At 42.4% G+C, this 18,343-nt stretch overlaps 1 protein-coding gene across 2 annotated transcripts in view; it reads left to right on the top strand.

Moving 5' to 3' along the window:
• Nucleotides 1-18,343, top strand: part of arhgef10 (Rho guanine nucleotide exchange factor (GEF) 10) — a 312,671-nt gene that overhangs the window by 261,315 nt on the left and 33,013 nt on the right. The window lies entirely within an intron of this gene.

The raw sequence follows: 18,343 nt of genomic DNA, 5'->3' as shown, positions 1-18,343 counted from the left end.
CCAATGATGATCAGATCCTACTTCTGGGAGAGTTGAGGGGGTTAATTCTTCATCAATGACTTTCTTTGAATGCTTCTTGTGGCCTCCTGCACATCACTGTGAGCCTGTCTGTTATATCTTTTTCCCTTTTCTGTTACTGAGCAGATTAGTTTGTTGTTTTCCTTTCAGTTCCCACAGTCCAGCAGACAGCTGCCTCGTCCTTTACCTTGTTTATCTCTCATTGTCCTTGGAACGTACAGTAAGCTACAGACAGTCTTTCTCAAGACAGCTTGGAGCAATAACAAGATCCAACATGCAACATGTTCTCAGATTTCTGTCAAGTTCCCGTAGTCCTTTGCTCCATTGCTGTTTCAATACAATGGATCCGTTCCTCAGTAGGCTACAGGTCCCAAATTAATCTGCCTGTAATTTTGTTTTGCTTGTATGGGCTGCACATGAGTTATGCTTTATTTGCCGTTCATACTTTTAACCAATCATGCTCTTTTACCAAACCCAGCTAATCCAAGATTTCAAATTGATTCCTTGCGGTTTCTGGGTGAGTGTAGCCCTGACAGTTCCCGCTTCATAGGCCTTACTTAGTCTTCCTTAAGAGCAGGCATCAAAATGTCCATACTAATAAGTCCAAAACCTTTCAGCGTCCTGCCTGAAAAGATTTAAAGATAGGGAGAAAAATAAATGTAGAAATTGGGTGAGGGGTTAAAGGTGAATATTGCTGGGTACTGTTTTAGAATGTATGAGTAAACATGGTAGATTTTTTTCTTTAAAAGAATACAAGAGCTTTGCAAGTATACATTGGATGCTCAATCTAGCTATAGAAGGAAAGGTTATTCTTTATCTATTGCACTGTCCACTTAAAGTCAACAGAATTTCATTATTACAGAAATTCGCATACGGCATAGATACTGCCTAGATGAGACTCATTTAAAATAAAATCTAAATTCCTTACTTTTAACTTGACCCACGTTTTACTCAGACTAGTTTGGTCTTAAAGAGTTGTTATCTTCTTATTGTGCTAACTAATTAACAATAGAAGCAAAGCTTGCAACACTCGTGGGGAAAGGTCTAAATATAGAGGATGCCAAATAAATGGGCCGACACTTCTGATGTTCATTACTTCAAACTTAATTTTACACTGGTAATAACAAATGCAGTAGCCCAGGTAGCTGCTGAGAAAACAGCTTCAAGCTGGTTGCAGGAAGCAGTTAAATGGTTATGCTCCAAATCAATAAGGGAGTCTTTTGGGGTTTATAGTGATTGGAAACTATATTTTCCTCGAATCAAAATCTATATGCTCCTAAAATCATAAAATCATAGAATCATAGAAAGGTTACAGCACGGAAGGAGGCCATTCAGCCCGTCGAGTCTGCGCCGGCTCTATGCAAGAGCAATCCAGCGAGACCCAATCCCCCACCCCCCTATCCCCGTAGCCCTGCAAATTTTTTCCCTTCAAGTACTTATCCAGTTCCCTTTTGAAAGCCATGATTGAATCTGCCCCTTTGGGCAGTGCATTCCGGATCCTAACCACTCGCTGTGTAAAAATGTTTTTCCTCGTGTCACCTTTGGTTCTTTTGCCAATCAGCTTAAATCTATGTTCTCTGGTTCTTGACCCTTCCGCCAATGGGAACAGTTTCTTTCTATCTACTCTGTCTAGACCCTTCATGATTTTGAATACCTCTATCAAATCTCCTCACAACCGCCTCTGTTCAAAGGAGAGCTCCTCCAGTCTATCCACGTAACTAAAGTCCCTCATCCCTGGAAACATTCCAGTAAATCTTTTCTGCACCCTCTCTAAGGCCTTCACATCTTTCCTGAAGCGCGGTGCCCAGAACTGGACACAATACTCCAGTTGTGGCCGAACCAGTGTTTTTTAAAGGTTCATCATGACTTCCATACTTTTGTACTCTATGCCTCTATTTATAAAGCCCAGGATCCATATGCTTTATTAACCTCTTTCTCAACCTGCCCTGCCACCTTCAACGATTTGTGCACATATACCCCCAGATCTCTCTGTTCCTATACCCCTTTTAGATTTGTGCCCTCTAGTTTATATTGCCTCTTCTCGTTCTTCCTACCGAAATGTATCACTTCACATTTTTCTGCGTTAAATTTCATCTGCCACCTCTCCGCCCATGCCACCAGCCTGTCTATATCCTCTTGAAGTCTATCACTATCCTCCTCACTGTTTACTACCCTTCCAAGTTTTGTGTCATCGGCCAATTTGGAAATTGTGCCCTGTGCACCCAAGTCCAAGTCATTAATATATATCAAGAAAAGCAGTGGTCCCAGCACCGACCCCTGGGGAACACCACTGTACACCTCCCTCCAGGCCTAAAATCAACCGTTCACCACTACTCTCTGTTTCCTGTCACTTAGCCAATTCTGTATTCTTCTGAATCCAAGATTCCATGGGCAGCAATCTTGATGAGAAGCCTACTGTGCGGCACTTTATCAAATGCCTTTTGAAAGTCTATATGCATCACATCAACTGCATTGCCCTCATCTACCCTCTCTGTTACCTCATCAAAAAACTCTTATCAGGTTAGTGCTGGCTTTCCCTAATCAATCCATACTCGTCCAAGTGACTGTTAATTCTGTCCCGGCTTATCGTTTCTAAAAGTTTCCCCACCACTGAGGTTAAACTGACTGGCCTATATTTGCTGGGTTTATCCTTACACCCTTTTTTGAGCAAGGGTGTAACATTTGCAATTCTCCAATCCTCTGGCACCACCCCTGTATCTACAGATGTTTGAAGATTATGGCCTGTACCTCCACAATTTCCACCCTTACTTTCCTCAGCAACCTCAGATGCATCCCATCCAGACCGGGTGACTTATCTACTTTAAGTATAGCTAGCCTTTCTAATACCTATTCTTTATCATTTTTTAGCCCATCTCAACTATATCTTCCTTTTCTGAGACTCTGGCAGCATCTTCTTCCTTGGTAAAGACAGATGCAAAGTACTCATTTAGTACCTCAGCCATCCCCTCTGCCTCTGAGTAGATCTCCTTTATGGTCCCTAATCGGCCCCACCCCTCCTCTTACTGCCCGTTTACTGTTTAAATGCCTGTAGAAGACTTTTGGATTCCCTTTTATATTGGCCGCCAGTCTATTCTCATACTCTCTCTTTGTCCCACTTATTTCCTTTTTCACTTCCCCTCTGAACTTTCTATATTCTACCTGGTTCTCACCTATGTTATCAACCTGACATGTGTCATGTGTCCCTTTTTTCTGTTTCATCTTACTCTCTATCTCTTTTTGCCATCCAGGAAGCTCTGGCTTTAGTTGCCCTACCTTTCTACCTCGTGGGAATGTGCCTAGACTGTACCCAAACCATCTCCCCTTTAAAGACCGCCCACCCTTTAGTCCTATCAGCTAAAGTTTGTCTTACACATAGAGGCTCTCCCAGTTGAGGGGTTACCGAGTTCCAAAGGTACATGGATTGCCTTTGAGCTTGCAGCTGAAGCCCTGATGATCAGATTGTGTGTGTTTTTACTGTTCTTACCCTCCCAGCTACCTACCTTTTACAATTGTAAACAATTTTACAACACCAAGTTATAGTCCAGCAATTTTATTTTAAATTCACAAGCTTTCGGAGGCTTCCTCCTTCCTCAGGTACATTTACCTGAGGAAGGAGGAAGCCTCCGAAAGCTTGTGAATTTAAAATAAAATTGCTGGACTATAACTTGGTGTTGTAAAATTGTTTACAATTGTCAACCCCAGTCCATCACCGGCATCTCCACATCATACCTTTTACAATTCCTTTCTACATATAGCAAGAACTAATTACGGCTGATGTTCCTGTCCTGGCATTATTCAGAACAATTAGTGCAGAGTGCTGGAAGTGGGTCCCACAGGGACTAAGAGCTGTGTGTCCAAACTTCCTCTAGACGTCATTTGAATTCAATAAGTATATGTGGGGGAGGTGGGCACACTATTTGCTATAGCCAGGAACTGAACTGGAAATCTGGGTGTTTCTGCGGCCAAGTAAGAGACCAGCAGAAACCTCTGGAGCTCTCAAGGCTCCCTATTGCTCTGGCTCTGATTCTTGGTGCTTCGCTCTCAGCTTGTGATAAATCCAACCCTGATGGGGGCAGTGAAGAGTTCTTTTATTGAGGTGATCAAACCAAGGACAAATTAAAACAATTACAATGCTCAAGCCATAGTTAGAAGAATTAAATTACTTTGTTCCCCTCTTCTGAGTAGAGATGCTTGACCTGGTCAGATTATTTCAGCATTTTAGTTTTAACTGTTTCTTTGCCAGGCAGCGTAATTAAAATTATATGTGCACCAAATCTTCACTGGGCTCTTGCTTGAAACTTTCTTGACCTGTCCATTCTTACAAGTTACGCCACAGGGCTTTCTCTTGCATTTTCTCCACTGGATTTCCCTCCGTGGCCATATTATGGAGACACCAACAGACAGTTATGATATGGGAGACCTCGGCTGGAGGAGGATGCAGTGGGACCCTGCAGCAGTCATAAGAACGTAAGACATAGGAGCAGGACTAAGCCATACGGCCCTAGAGCCTACTCCGCCACTCAATAAGATCATGGCTGATCTTCGACCTCAATGCTCCTTTTCCCACCCTATCCCCATATCTCTTGATTCCGTTAGTGTCCAAAAATCTATTGATCTCAGTTTTGAATATACTGAACGACTGAGCATCCACAGCCCTCTGGGATAGAGAATTCCAAAGATTCACAACCCTCTGAGTGAAGAAATTTTTCTTCATCTCAGTCTTAAATGGCGGACCCCTTATCCTGAGTCTGTGACCCCTAGTTCTAGACACTCCAGCCAGGGGAAACAGCCTCTCAGCATCTACCCTGTCAAGCCCTCTCAGAATCTTATATGTTTCAATGAGATCACATCTCATTCTTCTAAACTCCAGAGAATATAAGCCCATTCTAGTCAATCTCCCTCATAGGACAGCCCTCTCAACCCAGGGATCAATCTAGTGAACCTTTGTTGTACCTCCTCTAAGGCAAGTGTATCCTTCCTTGGGTAAGGAGACCAAAACTCTGCACAGTACTCCAGATGACTTTTATACTATTATACTCCAACCCCCTTGCAATAAAGGCTAATATACCATTTGCCTTCCTAATTGCTTGCTGCACCTGCATGTTAACTTTGTGATTCGTGTACAAGGACACACAAATCCCTCATTGCTAGTCTTTCACCTTTTAAGAATTATTCTGCTTTTCTATGCTACCTACCAAAGTGGATAACCTCACATTTCCCCACATTATACTCCATCTGCCACCTTCTTGCCCAATCACTTAACCTGTCTATATCCCTTTGCAGCCTCTTTGCGTCCTCCTTACAGCTTACTTTCCCACCTAGCTTTGTATCGTCAAAACATTACACTCGGTCCCCTCATCTAAGTCATTGATATAGATTGTAAATAGCTGAGGCCCAAGCACCGATCCTTGCGGCACTCCACTAGTTACAACCTGCCAACCTGAAAATGACCCGTTTATTCCTACACTCTGTTTTCTGTCCGTTAACCAATCCTGTATCCATGCTAATATATTGCCCCTAACCCCATGAGCCTTTATCTTGTATAACAACATTTTTTGTGGCACCTTATCGAATGCCTTTTGAAAATCCAAATATACGACATCCACCGATTCCCCTTATCTACCCTGCTAGTTACATCCTCAAAAAACTCTAATAATTTTGTCGAACACAATTTCCTTTTCATAAAACCATGTTGACTCTGCCTAATCATTTAATGATTTTCTAAGTACCCCATTACCACGTCCTTAATAATGGATTCCAGCATTTTCCCAACTGCTGATGTCAGGCTAACTGGCCTGTAGTTCCCTGCTTTCTCTCTCCCTCCTTTCTTGAATAGCGGTGTTACATTTGCTACCTTCCAATCCACTGGGACTGTTCTAGAATCTACGAATTTTGGAAGATCACAACCAATGCATCCACTATCTCTGCAGCCACCTCTTTTAGAACCCTAGGATGTAGGCCATCAGGTCCAGGGGATTTGCCGGCTTTTAGTTCCATTAATTTCTCCAGTACTTTTTCTTTACTAATATTAATTACTTTAAGTTCCTCACTCTCAGTAGACCCTTGGTTCCCCACTATTTCTGGTATTTTTTTGTGTCTTCTACTGTGAAGACAGATACAAAATACTTGTTTAACGTCTCTGCTATTTCCTTGTTCCCCATTATAATTTCTCCTGTCTCAGCCTCTAAGGGACCCAAGTTTACTGTCACTACTCTCTACCTTTTAACATACTTGTAGAAGCTCTTACAATCTGCTTTCATATTTCTTGCTAGTTTACTCTCATTATTCTATTTTATCCCTCATCAATTTTTTGGTCATCCTTTGCTGGTTTCTAAAACTTTCCCAATCCTCAGATTCACTACTCTTGGCAACATTATAAGCCTCTTATTTTAATCTAATACTATCCTTCTTTAGTTAGCCACAGATGGATCACTTTTCCTGTGGAGTTTTTATTCCTCAATGGAATGTATACTCGTTGAGAATTGTGAAATATTTCTTTAAATGTTTGCCATTGTTTATCTATTGTCATATCTTTTAATCTAATTTCCCAATCAACCTTAGCCAACATTCCCCTCATACCTATGTAATTGGCTTTGTTTATGTTTAAGACTCATTCTTGTGCTCAATGTGAAATTCTATTATAATATGATCACTCTTCCCCAGAGGATCCCTTACTGTGAGATTACTAATTAACCCTGCTCATTACACTAAAATAGCCTGTACCCTGCTTAGTTCCATGGTGTATTGTTCTCGGAAACTGTCTCGAATGTAATCCATGAACTCGACCTCCAAACTACTTTTGACGATTCGATTTGCCCAGTCTATATGAAGATTGAAGTCCCCCATGATTATTGCGTTATCCTTGTTATATGCTCCTCTAATTTCCTGATTTTTACTCTGTCCATCACTAACTACTGTCAGGGAGCCTATAAAGTACTCCCACCAGTGTTTTCTGTCCCTTGTTATTTCTTAACTCCACCCATACTGATTCTACATCCTAATTTTCTGAGTTAAGATCCTTTCTCACTACTGCCTTTATCTCATCCTTTATTATCAGGGTTACCTCTGTAACCTTTTCCATTTTGCCTATCTTTTCTAAAAGTCCAGTACCCTGGAATATTTAGTTCCCAACCTTGGTCACCCTGCAACCACGTCTCAGTAATGGCTACTAGATCAAACCCAACTCTATTTGTACCATTAATTCATCTATCTTGTTACAAATGCTTCATGCATTCAGATATAGTGCCTTTAATTTTAACTTTTTACTATTTTTCCTTGATGTGACCTTAGTCGCTAATACCTTGTTACCTTTGTTAAACTCTCTGTCCCTTCCTGACACATTCTGCTTGTTTTTACTCTGCTCTACAACCTTGAGTTTTCTCTTTAGACTTATAAATTTACCCTTCTGAACCCTTCTCCCCACCCCCCCACCCCCCCCCCACCCATGCTTATTAGTTTAAAGCCCAATCTACCATCCTAGTAACTCATGGCAGCGGAACTATTGCTTTGGGATTCTGACAATATGCTCAATGACAGCTTGGGTTTTAGAATGAGCCTCATTGTAGTGATGTTCAGCTGCTGTATTATTATTCCATAGGTTGGCATCTGCCGGCATGTGAGGAGGTACCCTTTATCCTCCAAGAGTCAACCCCTCGCAGCAGAGGGATCCTCAAAGATACCAGGAAGTGTGGATTACCTCATGATGAATGAATCATGCGCTGGCCCCGGAAGTTTCACATTCACTTGCATTATTCGATGGTGGTGATCACAAATTATCTGGGCATTGGCTGAATCGGACCTCTTGTGATTAATATACAGGCCACATCTTGCTAGAGAAGCTCTGAAGGTCACACGGGTTCCATGCATTCTGGGGAAACATGTTATGTGGAGGGGCTCTTGCCAGCTGCTGTTGAGGGTTAAAAGAGAAGCTGATGTGCTTTTCCCTCTTTTAAAAAATAGTCATTGTGATCTGCGTTATGCATCTGTGAACAGCAGACTGACTTATGCTGCTCAGATCACCTGCTGCATCCTAGAAGTTGCAAAAATATTGAGAGCCATTATGATCTTGACTTCCACAGATAGTGCCTTAAAGGGAATATTAGTTTGCCACACAATTCTCTCACCACATCTTTGGGGATCTCGAGCAACATTGACACTATTCCTGAGTTAGATTCTCAAAACCTCATTGCACCTGTACAGTCATCTAGGGGGTATGGATGAATTGGATTCTTCCTCCTCTCCAGTCATTCATCTCAGCCTTTGCTTTATCTCTCTTCTCCTCCTCCAAGTATGTTAAATATAAGGGTAATCCAAATGGTGCACCCACTTATTTTTCTACTGGGTGTACTGCAGAATAAATTAAGCAGCCTTGCTTGGGACTAGGAGCATGGCTACAGCTTTTATAGACACTTTCCGAAGCAGCAAAATGAATTGGAGGACAATTTAGCAAAGTTTCAGCACGTAGTGGAGTGTAGCAGCCTGGTGCTAATGGAGGAAATTTGTGTACAAAGACCTCTGATAATCATTTGTGTGTCATTTATATTCAGGTGCAGACACCAGAAAAAAACCACAGAGTAATTTTGTAGTGCTGTTGAGGAACAAAACAGGAGCAAAGGATTAGCAGCCCTTTATCCTCTGCATTGCATTCTTTTTTTTTGGGTGCTGTTTGGTAGAGGAAGATTAGCACTATTTAATCTAATGTTACCGTCTTAGAGAAAAACTAGGGATGAGCTCTTTCTTTTAATGAGCATTTTCCCTGGCACCTTAGTCTCATCCTCCTGCTTTTTCAGTGTAGATATTATTGGTACGTATGGGCTGTCCAGCATTTAGATCTGAAAGTGGAATATCTTGATATGGGGAGGCGGGGGGGGGGGGGGGAAAGAGAACTGCTGATATGCCTGTGACCTGTGGATTTCAAACTGTCAAGATCTGATAGTCCCTGACGATGGCACATTCCTGGTATTGCAGCAATCTCCACCTTCCACAGCACTGCCACATCTGTAGAACTCCCTCAAATATGTAAGTAGTTCCATTAAAAGTCTTAATTATCTGCACTAAAAAGATCAAATTTGCTCACTTGATTGACCTGTACTCTTTTGGCATGTAATGTTTTATCCCAAACACACTTTTAGCAGTACAATCATATCCCATATATGAAAATCTCAGCTGTGTTTACAGTTTAAGATGTTAAATGCTACAACTATGTACATTAATATATTGAAGTAACACCTTTCCGTGTGTGTGCGTGTGTGAGAAAAATTTTCAAGGTGGCAAGTCTTGGTGAGTTGTTGAATTAAAAATCACCGGAAGTCATTGTCAGTCACAGATTACATCCTATATGACTGTGACGATGGTAAACTATCCCATCTCATCCTTTTCGACCTGTCTGCAGCCTTTGACATGGTTGACCACACCATTCTCCTCTAATGCCTCTCCTCCGTCGTTCAGCTGGGTGGGACTGGGCTCGCCTGGTTCCATTCCTATCTGTCCAGTCGTAGCCGCAGAATCACCTGCAATGGCTTCTCTTCCCGCTCCCGCATCGTTACCTCTGGAGTCCCCCAAGGATCTATCCTTGGCCCCCTCCTATTTCTCATCTACATGCTGCCCCTCGGCGACATCATCTGAAAACACGTCAGGTTCTACGTGTACGCTGACGACACCCAATTCTACTTCACCACCACCTCTCTCGACCCCTCCACTGTCTCTGCTTGTCCGACATCCAGTACTGGATGAGCAGAAATTTCCTCCAATTAAATATTTGGAATGACGAAGCCATTGTCTTCGGTCCCCTCCACAAACTCTGTTCCCTAGTCACTGACTCCATCCCTCTCCCTGGCCACTGTCTGAGGCTGAACCAGACTGTTTGCAACCTTGGCGTCCTATTTGACCCTGAGATGAGCTTCCGACCATCAACAAGATCACCAACTTCCACCTCCATAACATCGCCCTTCTCTGCCCCTGCCTCAACTCATCTGCTGAAACCCTCATCCGTGCCCTTGTCACCTCTAGACCTGACTATTACAATGCTCTCTTGGCTGGCCGGCCACTCATCTTCCAACCTCCATAAATTTGAGCTCATCTAAAACTCTGCTGCTCGTATCCTAACTCGCACCAAGTCCTGTTCACCCATCACCCCTTTGCTCACTGACCTACATTGGTTCCCGTTCCAGCAACACCTCCATTTTAAAATTCCCATCCTTGTTTTCAAATCCCTCCATGGCCTCGCCCTCCCTCTATCTCTGTAACCTCCTCCAGCCCTACAACCCTCTGAGATCTCTGTGCTCCTCCAATTCCGGCCTCTTGCGTAGCCCCGGTTTTAATCGTTCCACCACTGGCGGCCGTGCCTTCAGCTGCCTAGGGCCTAAGCTCTGGAATTCCCTCCCTAAACCTCTCCGCCTCTCTACATCTCTCACCTCCTGTAAGACGTTCCTTAAAACCTACCTCTTTGACCAAGCTTTTCGTCACCTGTCCTAATATCTCCTTATGTGGCTCGGTGTCAAATTTTGTCAGATTAAGCTCCTGTGAAGCACCTTGGAACTTCTGACTATGTTAAAGGTGCTGTATAAATGCAAGTTTTTGTTGTTAAGTTGCAGAACTTGCAGAGGTGTTATGTGGGTCACTTTGTTTGGATTTTCAGTGAGGCTGAGTTGTGTGTCTGTTTTATACCACAGATGTTATGGTGACAATTTTTCTGGGTTCACACCCAGGTACACTGGATCTCCTGAGCATATGCGAGTAAAGGAACCAGCACAATTTCCTGATATTCCCTGTGCCTGGGGATCCTGGGCACAAACCTCGGAAAATCTTCCTTTTTTAATATAAGGCTGTTTTGGTAGACATTTCTGATTTGGAGCTCACCACAGAAGATCTTGAGCAGTTGGAGAAGCATGAATTGTTGAGGTCAAAAAGTGTAATTCTCTGCTGCCCAAGTCTGGATCACTCCATTGCACTAGCCCGTGGACTCTTTATGCTGTAGTGTGTAGCTGGACTTGACTCAGGGATTTTTAGGATTTAAATGGGTGAGAAGTAAAAGTAATGGGAGCTGAAAAATGATAGAGATAATTACACAGACATAACTGGGGAGACAAAGATGGAGACCACTATCAAAAGAGAAAGAAGGGCAAGAGGTATGGGGGCTGAAAACATAAGAGGCCGACATCCCACCATCGGTGCCTGATGAGCCTGCCTTGGAAGTCCGGTGCTGACCCCACCAAAGTTCGCAGGCTCAGGGGGTGGCCTTTTGTGTAATAAGACCAGGCAGGTGTCAGCGACTTGGGCTACAACTCAGGAATCCGCCTGCCCCAAGAGGCTGCAAACTGTAGCAGGAAAGGAGAAATAAGTACCCCTTTGGCACCTTGTGTAAGGGGCTGAAATTTAACTTGCGTTCCTTTTCTTCGGGGGTCACATCCCAGGCCTGGGCTCGCAGATGGGCTCCATTTCCACCACTGGATGGGCCATTCCGCCTGGTCCCACTCCGACATTGATGTCCATAATTGTTGTGCATGGCGGCTCTGCCCCTTACAAGGCTACTCGGGGAGGCCCAGACCTGGCACATCTGGATCTTGACCTAATTCATATAGATTACTAGATAGAATACTAGATTGATTCCTGGGATGAGAGGGTTGTCCTCTGAGGAGAGATTGAATAAAATGGGCCTGTACTCTCTGGAGTTTAGAAGAGTGAGAAATGATTTAATTGAAACATAAGATTCTGAGGGGGCTTGACAGGGTAGATATTGAGAGGTTGTTTCCCCTGGCTGGAGTGTCTAGAACTAGGAGGGCATAGTCTCAGTGGCCATTTAAGACTGAGATGAGGAGGAATTTCTTCACTCAGAGGGTTGTGAATCTTTGGAATTCTCTACCCCAGAGGGCTGTGGATGTTCAGTCGTTGAATATGTTCAAGACTGAGATCGATAGATTTTTGGACTCTAGGGGAATCAAGGGATGTAGGGATCGGGCAGGAAAGTGGAGTTGAGGTCAAAGATCAGCCATGATCTTACTGAATGGCGGAGCAGGCTTGAGGGGCCGTACGACCTATTCCTGCTCCTATTTCTTATGTTCATGGACCTTCCGCCACCTGCCAGAGTTACAGTGGTCATACATCCATCAGTCTGCATTGGGCCTCTCCAGCCCTGGCCTTGTCTCTCCCTCTCAGTACTGGCATCGGCTGCCAAGACCGTTGCCCAGTGCTAACTTTGTGCCAAGGACCGTTCCTTTGGGTCCCCGGCGTCCTGAGTCTCCTGACCCAATTTCCACTCCAGCCTACCAGCCCTGATGTCATTCCTGCTGGTTAGGAGAGGGAGACTGTCCTGGATTATTTAAATCAGGCCCGGGAATTAAAATGGCCCGGGCCTCACACTGCAATCCATATGGGGGTTTCCTTCCCACCTGCACCCACCCCGGACTGGTTTCTCCCCTCCACCCCAGTTAATACCGAGACCTGCATCTCTGAGGAGACATGATTGAATCTATGGCTGATATCAGGGTTCCATCAGCAAACTCCAGCACTAAACCATACATGGCGGAAGGATTAGAGGGGACATGAGGGAAAACTTTTTTGCCCACAGGGTGGTGGGTGTATGGAATTCACTGCCCGAATCGGTGATAGAGGCAGGGACCCTCAACTCTTTTAAAAAGTACATGGACCTGCACCTAAAGTGCTGTAAGCTACAGGGCTATGGACCGGGTGCTGGAAGGTGGGATTAGAATGGGCACCTGGTTGTTCTTCGAGCCGGCACGGACACAGTGCCGGCTCGAATGGCCCCCCCTTCTGTGCTGTATCTTTTCCATGGTTCTTTGAATTCTCATTCCTTTTTAATCCAGCTGCCACTACTTCCAAGCTCAGTGCTGCTATGTATTGAAAGTATTTTGCAATCTAGTCCCTGCCCATTTAATTCAAATCAACGTACAAGTGCAGGTTGATGCTGGAATATCCCATGGTAACTGTGGAGCTGTGAATAGTTCAAGCTTTTACTTCAATTGACTTGAAACAAAGACAGCACTGTTTGCCTTTCAGTTAGATGGTGTTGTGTAACTATCATTTCTTACGGTGTTTGTTCCTTTCAGATAATGAGTTGTGAAACTTTGCTGCCAATATTGAAGTGACTTTTTTTTGAATCCAGCAATGACACCAGTACAGAGCGCCTCAAACTTTAAATCGGGAAACTGGCTTACTGCTACAAAAGCAGTTATCACAATTACACAGACGATGCAGTGCCACAGATTGTTCTTATTACTTAAACTTGAGGGAGTTTCCAAGCCACATGAGTAACTGAGGATTGCATGGCACAATTTTTGAAGTTGACCACAATTGTATAAGGGCACTCATAGAGGCAGGAAGAGGTTAACTGCCAGTCTTTGGGGTGTTGGGACGAAGTACATGTGGAAAAAAAAGTGCTCTCTTTACTAAGGTAAAAAAATCAGCATGGTTTTTTAATGTTCATCAAGAAAGGCATTGCACTTGTTCTAAACCTGTGAAAATCTCCCATTAATGTAGAAAGATAAATGCAGATTGTAAGCCATTATGCAAGAACCTTATCAGGCTGTAGCTGAATGTTTCTGCACAACCAAATAACAATGAAACAATTATGGCCCAGCTCATTGTGCTTAAAAATACTGTTTCAGTTTAAAATTACATAGTTCACTGGATTGAAAAAAAATCAGTACTAATCAAGCTTCCCAATTAACCTAAGCCCTTTTTAAATAATAATTGTTATCGATTTATAATTTGTGGTTTGTAACTTTTTATGCATGAAATCTGAGTAAAATATTTTGATGTAAAACAGTATGAAATTTCACTGAGAAACCTAAGTACCAATATCATCTCAGAATACCGTAGTGTACATACGTTGGGGTCTTGTGTCAGTACAATTTCCCTCTTCCCTACCATGCAGTGCATTTTATGGTCATAGAGTATACCTAAATCTTAATCGGGGTGTTCTCCCCAGTGTCCTGGCCAATATTTATTTCTCAACCAATATCAGATTATCTAATTGCTGTTTGTGGGAGCTTGCTGTGCACAAATTGGCTGCTGCGTTTCCTACATTACAACAGCGACTAGACTTCAATAGTATTTCATTGGCTGTAAGGCGCTTTGGGACGTCCTACGGTCAGGAAAGGTGCTATATAAATGCAAGTTCTTTCTTTATAACTTGCACATGTAAAGTGATGCAGTTCATGTAACTTAGTATGCATGTTCAGTTTGTCAGACTCTATTATTCGCTCTGAAACCTTCCGCTTAGTGGAGTGTGCATATGGAACAGTTAACCTGGCATGTCAGGCAAACTATACCGTATGAATTGATATAAATGAGGTTACTGTACACTAAAATTGTCAACTAGCTACATTTTCATGGTGCAAGTGAAAAGAAGCATTCCATATTCAATTAAGAAAAATAAAGTAAAATGTAATATTTACACACAACTGTAGAAGCCCCAGAATGAGAATCTAATGTTAGTTCAGTTACTATAGTCATTTGCATTCTGAGTTTGGAATAATTTAGCTTTGTTTCATTTTACGGCAAATGCATGTTCATATTCAGACTAATATTTCAGAAATCTTTTCTTCGGTCAGGACATGCTGCAACATAGCACATATACACCATAGTGAGCCCAACAGGGTCTGCATTCACTGACTGCCAATTGAAGCTGGTCTGAGGATTTGATTACATGATGCACATTCGAACTGTTTTATAAATGTAAGGAATCTTACACCAGGTTATAGTCCAACAATTTTATTTTAAAATCACAAGCTTTCGGAGATTATCCCCTTCGTCAGGTGAGTGAGTGAATAAGAGGTTCTCAAATCACGTATCATAAGATATGCGATTTGAGAACCTCTTATTCACTCACTCACCTGACGAAGGGAATAATCTCCGAAAGCTTGTGATTTTAAAATAAAACTGTTGGACTATAACCTGGTGTTGTAAGATTCCTTACATTTGTCCACCCCAGTCCATCACCGGCATCTCCACATCAGAACTGTTTTATAGCCTCAGCAGGCAACGTACATAATGAGCAACTCCACTCAGTATAAGTGATGAGGTGTTAATTGTGAACAAACTAGGGGACAAATTACTACAGAAGTGGAGCCTTGCTAAAGAGAGGCAATACTTCAGAGTGAGGAAAGTATTTTTAATCTTAAAGCCTTCTTCCAGAAAGAGTTTTTCTGTGAGGAGATTTTCTCTGTTTTGCTACTGAAAAAGTAACCTGCTAAGGATCCGCCATGTCGGGTATTTTGACTGATAGAGACCCACAAGATGACCTTTCTGGTGGCAATCTGTCTTCGGCCAACTCTCGCTATTGTGTGTGTATTTTTTTTAATTCTTCGCTCTCGGGATGTGGGCTTCACTGGCAAGGGCCAGCATTTATTGCCAATCCCTAGTTGCCCTGGTAAGGTGGTGGTAGTTTTTGAACTGAGTAGCTTGCTAGGCCACTTCACCACATCGGTGTGGGACTGGAGCCACATAAAGGCCAGACCGGGTAGGAACAGTAGGTTTTCCACCCTAAAGAACATTAATGAACCAGTTGGGTTTTTACGACAGTCCGACACAGTCACCAGCTATTTATTTCCAGATTTTAAAAACTGAATTCAAATTCTCAGACTGCCTTGGAGAGATTTGGCATATGACAGCTTCTCTGGATTATTAGTCCAGGCCTCTGGATTACTGGTCCAGTAACACAACCACTACGCTACTGTACCCGTATTGGAATCTGCCCTAGTCCTCGATGCCAGTCTCCATGCTTAAATGCGATTATACCCAGCCCCTGTTTAGTCGAATGGTAGTTGGCTAAAGATGAGCACGCTGCAAACTGAGTGAGCCTCTTGCTGTGAAAGACGTGACCAGTCTCCAGCTTTTCAATAGCAAGATTAAGAATCTTAGGTGCGAGATATTTTTAAAATCAAATTTGTAGTCTTTGAGGGGACATGAAAATTACTTTTAGATTGAAAGTATTTTGCTTCTTCATTGTATTATTCCCTTTTAAGATCCATTCTTCTTTCTCACAGGAAAACCCAATTTGGTTTTAATAGGTATCCCTAAGTTTTAGTTACAAAGATGAGGAGTAAAGAGTACAAACTAAATATAGTCCTGTAAAGTGAAAAGGGGCTGCATCAAAGTATAGAGTTCTTTGGATAAATAGATTATAACTAAACTGAAGCTAAAAAGAGAGGCATATGATGAAGTTAGCACCAACAATACTAAAGATAATCATGAAGTATGTACAAATCGACATAGGGAGGTAAAAAAGGCAATTAGAGGGGCAGAAAGGGAATATGAGAAAAGACTAGCAGGTAATATTGAAGAAAATAGTAATGATTTTTATGAGCTTATAAAAAATTAAAGGAATAGTTAGAGCAGGTAGGACCACTGAGGAATGAAGGAGGGAATCTAATTGAGCCTGTGAATTTTGTAGCGCCTAATTTCCCGTAAGTGCAAGCAAGTATATTTACATTCTGGGGAGGAGAACTGGTATCTGATACTGACAGACTTTCTTTTGTTTGGGGAGGGAGAAAAGCTGTATTATTTTCATTACAGTGACACCACTTGCAAATCTTGTTGAAATGCCCAATTTGCATCATTGTGCTGTGCATTTGCTTCACTGCCAAAATATATTGATTGAGGAATCAGAGGGAGATAAGGGAGTGAGGTTTACACTTTGTCAGAAAGGTCCCTGCATAACTGCATGTAAACTTACATGATGTGAGGGTCAAATTCAAGATCGTTAATAACATTTTATTCCTCAGTGAGCCTTTCGGTGCACAGTGCAGTTCCTGGCTAGAAATAACAGTGTTAGTTGGTTCCTTACCCATGGGCATACCTTCCAATTAAAACAAGGCAATTGAAAAGTCCTGACATTAAACAGTGGAACTGAGACAAGTAACAGTGACGCGCAGGACTCCTTGATCAGCAGTCCCACTGAAAACCACCCTTTCAACCCCCCGCGGGGCAGGTTAGGAGGAAAGCCCACATGACTTAAGATCATCTTCTCTGGGAAGGTGGAACAGACTTGAGAATGCACTTCTGGAAAACTTCCCAGAATCTGCACTTAAAAAGCACTCACTTCCTCGCACACCATCCAATAAGTGGAAAACCCTTTCACATCCATCTTGCAATATTTAAAAAGCATCCAATAAAAATCTGAAGTTCAGTTGAACTCTTGAAAACACATGCTAACATTTTGGGTTTTTGTTTTGAAGATGTAACATGTTACACTGTATTAGAAGCTGTCTTCTCTGGCAAATGCAACAAAGAATAAATACATTACAGTGGATTTGCACATTCTGATCCGATTGAGGAGGCAAAAACATTAACACACTAACACTTCCTCTCAAGTTCTCCCACGTATATTATTGCTTTCTTAATTTTGACCACAATAGGCATACATAAGTTATTAATAAATAAAATTGGATTGCATTTCTCTTCCAGCTTGTGTCTGTTTATCTACTCCCCTCCCATCTAAGGAATAAAAAGTGCAAAAGTGGGTATTAAGTGAAAACATTCTGACTTGGAGCCACATGTGCAAGTTATACTTTTTTGGGGTCCCCGATGGGTAAATTATTTAAACAATGCGCATTTTCATGCAGCAAGTAGCATACAAACTAGAGTCTAATCCCTGGTCTTGTGCTGTGTTAACTCATCTGAACTGGGATGCTACAATTAGCCTAAATGTCCAGGGTCAGGGAAGGGAATATCAGTCAAAGTTTCTGTTCCTGATCTCTGGAAGTACATGTGGGGGCATCAGATGAGGACAGTATCAGTGTACCACTCCCTACCCCTCCGCCCTCCCACAGTCAAATAGCTTGCCGGAAATTTGGTATCAAGGCTCACGCATGAACAATGATCACTTGGTTGAGGTAGCAGATGGAGCCCTGGTATCTGGAACTGTACTCATTTAGGAGAAAAGTGAAGGGGACAAAACTAGTGAAATTTAAGAAAGGAAAAAAGAAGTTAGTGGACTATTATTTTGTTGTTGCTTAATTGTAAAGAATTGTAAATCAGTTAACAGTAAAAGTGTCATCAGTGCTTTAAAACAGGAACAATATCCATGAACTGGAGTTCGTAGTTAACATGGTATTATTGCAGTGAGGATGTTTTTACCAGTCAGTATATGAGTACAGCATTCATTGCAGATGTTGTAAATGTGAGGTAACTGCTTGATTCAACAGTGGCTTGGTTGACTGTCTTTTATATAACATTGGCAATGCTCAGTGAAGTGCTTGAACTACTTGTGGTTGAATCTTAAACCGAACCATGAATACTTCATGTGACTATTATATTACAAATGTACATTTTACTCAAACACTATCCATTCACAAGTTTATGAAAA

This window comes from Heptranchias perlo, chromosome 5 (assembly GCF_035084215.1).
Source record: "Heptranchias perlo isolate sHepPer1 chromosome 5, sHepPer1.hap1, whole genome shotgun sequence".
NCBI lineage: Eukaryota > Metazoa > Chordata > Chondrichthyes > Hexanchiformes > Hexanchidae > Heptranchias > Heptranchias perlo.
This window is presented reverse-complemented; position numbering and strand designations above follow the sequence as displayed.